Source organism: Oncorhynchus tshawytscha, linkage group LG26, assembly GCF_018296145.1.
Source record: "Oncorhynchus tshawytscha isolate Ot180627B linkage group LG26, Otsh_v2.0, whole genome shotgun sequence".
NCBI lineage: Eukaryota > Metazoa > Chordata > Actinopteri > Salmoniformes > Salmonidae > Oncorhynchus > Oncorhynchus tshawytscha.
This window is the reverse complement of record NC_056454.1, coordinates 6,930,329-6,934,902: the sequence shown is the minus strand read 5'-3', so window position 1 is coordinate 6,934,902 and position 4,574 is coordinate 6,930,329.

The window sequence follows — 4,574 nt, the reverse complement described above, 5'->3', positions numbered from 1 at the left end:
ATTCAACCACAGTAAGGTGACTGGGAATATGGTTGAATAGAAACAGTGTCGTTATTCCCTCCTTAAGGCAATCAAACGGGCAAAATGTCAGTACAGCGACAAAGTGGAGTCGCAATTCTACAGCCTCAGACACAAGATGTATGTGGCTGGGTCTACAGACAATCCCGGATTAGTGGTATAGTCATTGAGTTCTCTCGGGTGCATTCGTAAATTCGCTCTGACTATCTACTCCGAACTCAGAGCACGCTCTTCTGACGTGTTCCTGTGCCCGAGCGCAGAATAACTGATGAATTTACGAACACGCAACACCAGTTGAATATGGCTGGTGTCGGTAAACGTAGGCAAAAAAGCTTAATTAAATTGTTGCCAACAGCACAGTCACAGTCAACAATGCTTTGGATAACTTGAAAACAGCCTAACCAGCTCTGCTAGGGTGAGTAAAATGGTCAGAGTCAGGTGTCCTCTGAATTTTGTCTGGAAGTAGCTAGCAAGTTAACCAGATAGCTTGGGTGCTTGACTGCCGTTGTGAGGTCAGAACGCTCTGATCAATTCTACTCCTCGGGCAGAGCGTCCAGGGTGCTCTCTGAACACTCCAGGAGCAAAACGCTCTGAATTTACAAATGGACAATCTGACAACTCTCTGAATTTATGAACACCCAGAGCACACTCTGGCACTCCAGATTGAATTTAATAACACATCCGAAATCATAAAATGTCTGGCTAGAAATATGTTATGTAGACAGGTGAAGCGTTAGTATGCTCAACTGAAAGAATACCATTGATTTACAGTATTCTAAAACAAACTAATAGTATATATTATGTTGTAAATACTCATTATGTATGTAGTAAACAATATGTTAGTATGGGTATTCGAACACAGCTGTAGTCTTTCAGAGACTGGAAAAAAAATTGTCAGCTTGTATATTTAGCAATGATAGGAACATAGCTGCAATATGTCCAATAGCTCTATCAAACAAAGGACAACCATATCTGCATGCACAAAAACTTATAGTGCAATCAGTTTAAAACTTCTTAGGGAGGATGTTCCTCCGGCGGGATCAAATCAGCGGATATTTTAGAGCGCCACTGATTGTTTTCGATAAAACTCAAACTTTCATTAAAACACAAATGCAAGGTAGTGAATTAAAGCTACACTCGTTGTGAATCTAGCCACCAAGTCAGATTTGTAAAATGCTTTTCGGCGAAAGCATGAGAAGCGAATATCTGATAGCATGCACCCCCCCCGAATACCAGACCGTCAACAAAACAACAGATTTAGCGGTAGCCGGCGCTACCCAAAACGCAGAAATAAAATATAAAACATTCATTACCTTTGACGAGCTTCTTTCTTGGCACTCCTATATGTCACATAAACATCACAATTGGGTCTTTTTCCGATTAAATCCGTCATTGTATACCCAAAATGTGATTTGCTGACGACCGGTCTGATCCAGAAAAATGCCCCTTTACATGACGCAACGTCACTTTTTAAAATTACAAAGTTACCTATATACTTTTACAAATCACTTCAAATTGCTTTTCTAAACCAACTTTAGGTATTAATAAACGTTAATAGTCTATTAGATTGATCACGGGGCGATCTGTATTCGATAGCAGCAAGTCTTGAAATCATCGTCCATGTTTTCACTTTCAAAACATCCTGTGGAGTGAGCCCAAAGAAAGGAAATGCGTCACGTTTCCAAACCAAGGATAAACTAGGCCCAAAATGACAGCATTGGCGACATCGTGTGGAAGCTGTAGGCGTTTACAGGGGCTTGATAAGTATTTTCCTTCGCCTTAGGCAATACATTGACTGGCGGATGGATATTATTTTTGTGTTTTTAGTGACCAGTTTTTCGAAGGATTTTGACTCCTAAACACGTTCTGTTATAGCCACAGACACGATTTAACCAGTTTTAGAGACTTCAGAGTGTTTTCTATACACACACACTTATCATATGCTTATACTATATTCCTGGCATGAGTAGCAGGACGCTGAAATGTTGCGCGATTTTTAACAAAAAGCTGCGAAAATTCGCAGCCTCCTAAGAGGTATAATTATTAATAACATAGAGCCTTCACGAAATGGAACAAAGCAGGAACACATTTATTTTCATATCAATACACCAGAAGCTGTCAAAGGGTGTACCATTCAGTGTGGGAAGCACAAACCTGCCTTCCTCCTGTGCAATGGTGTGTGAAACATATCTCACAGACATAGAAATGCCTCGGACATGATGAAAACAAGCCCAGATTTCCCCAGGATGAAAATCCTCTTGAAATATTGGGAAATGGAATGGAGCTGTTTCTACTGTCAGGATAAGAAACTTGTATCTCACTGGAGCAGTGGTATAAAGTACTTACGTAAAAAACTTTAAAGTGCTACTTAAGTAGTTTTTTGGGGTAGCTTTACTTTACTATTTACAGTACCAGTCAAAAGTTTGGTCACACCTACTCATTCAAGGGTTTTTCTTTATTTTTTATCATTTTCTACATTGTAGAATAATAGTGAAGACATCAAACCTATGAAATTACATATATGGAATCACATAGTGTTAAACAAATCAAAATATATTTGACATTATTCAAAGTAGCCACCCTTTGGCTTGATGATAGCGTTGCAGACTCTTGGCATTCTCTCATCTAGCTTCACCTGGAATGCTTTTCCAACAGGACTTCCACATATGCTGAGCACTTGTTGGCTGTTTTTCCTTCAGTCTGCGGTCCAACTCATCCCAAACGATCTCAATTGGGTTGAGGTCGGGTGATTGTGGAGGCCAAGTCATCTGATGCAGCACTCCATCACTCTCCTTCTTGGTCAAATAGCCCTTACACAGCCTGGAGGTGTATTGGGTCATTGTCCTGTTGAAAAACAAATTTTATTCCCACCAAGCGCAAACCAGATGGGATGGCATATTTCTGCAGAATGTTGTGGTAGCCTTGCTGGTTAAGTGTGCCTTGAATTCAAAATAAATCACAGACAGTGTCACCAGCAAAGCACCCCCACACCATCACACCTCCTCCTCCGTGCTTCATGGTGGAAACCACATACATGTATGCAAAGATAATTCGTTCACCTACTCTGCGTCTCACAAAGACACAGCAGTTGGATCCAAAAATCTCAAATTTTGACTCATCAGAACAAAAGACAGATTTCCACTAGTCTAATGTCCATTGCTCGTGTTTCTTCTCCCAAGCAAGTCTCCTTTTCTTATTGGCGTCCTTTAGTTGTTGTTTCTTTGCAGCAATTAGAACAAGAAGGCCTGATCCACGTAGACTCTTCTGAACAGTTGATGTTGAGATGTGTCTGGTACTTTAACTTTGTGAAGCATTTATTTGGGCTGCAATTTCTGAGGCTTGTAACTCTCATGAACGTATCCTCTGCAGCAAAGGTAACTCTGGGTCTTCCTTTCCTATGACAGTCTTCATGAGAGCCAGTTTCATCATAGAGCTTCATGGTTTTTGCCACTGCACTTGAAGAAACTTTCAAAGTTATTTTCCGGTTTAATTGACCTTCATGCCTTAATAAAGTAATGACAGAGTGTTGTTTCTCTTTGCTTATTTGAGCTGTTCTTTCCATAATTTCTATTATTTTTAACCTTTATTTAACTAAGCAAGTCAGTTAAGAACAAATTCTTGTTTTCAATAACAGTGGTGGGTTAACAGCCTTGTTCAGGATTCAATCTTGTATGAATGAGTGATGGTACAGAGCAGCATAGGCAAGATACAGTAGATGATATCGAGTACAGTATATACATATGAGATAAGTATGTAAACCAAGTGGCATAGTTAAAGTGGCTAGTGATACATGTATTACATAAGGATGCAGTCGATGATATAGAGTACAGTATCAACGTATGCATATGAGATGAACAATGTAGGGTAAGTAACATTATATAAGGTAGCATTGTTTAAAGTGGCTAGTGATATATTTACATAATTTCCCATCAATTCCCATGATTAAAGTGGCTGGAGTAGAGTCAGTGTCATTGACAGTGTGTTGGCAGTAGCCACTCAATGTTAGTGGTGGCTGTTTAACAGTCTGATGGCCTTGAGATAGAAGCTGTTTTTCAGTCTCTCGGTCCCAGCTTTGATGCACCTGTACTGACCTCGCCTTCTGGATGACAGCGGGGTGAACAGGCAGTGGCTCGGGTGGTTGATGTCCTTGATGATCTTTATGGCCTTCCTGTAGCATCGGGTGGTGTAGGTGTCCTGGAGGGCAGGTAGTTTTGCCCCCCGGTGATGCGTTGTGCAGACCTCACTACCCTCTGGAGAGCCTTACGGTTGAGGGCGGTGCAGTTGCCATACCAGGCGGTGATACAGCCCGCCAGGATGCTCTCGATTGTGCATCTGTAGAAGTTTGTGAGTGCTTTTGGTGACAAGCCGAATTTCTTCAGCCTCCTGAGGTTGAAGAGGCGCTGCTGCGCCTTCCTCACGATGCTGTCTGTGTGAGTGGACCAATTCAGTTTGTCTGTGATGTGTATGCCGAGGAACTTAAAACTTGCTACCCTCTCACTACTGTTCCATCGATGTGGATGGGGGGGTGTTCCCTCTGCTGTTTCCTGAAGTCCACA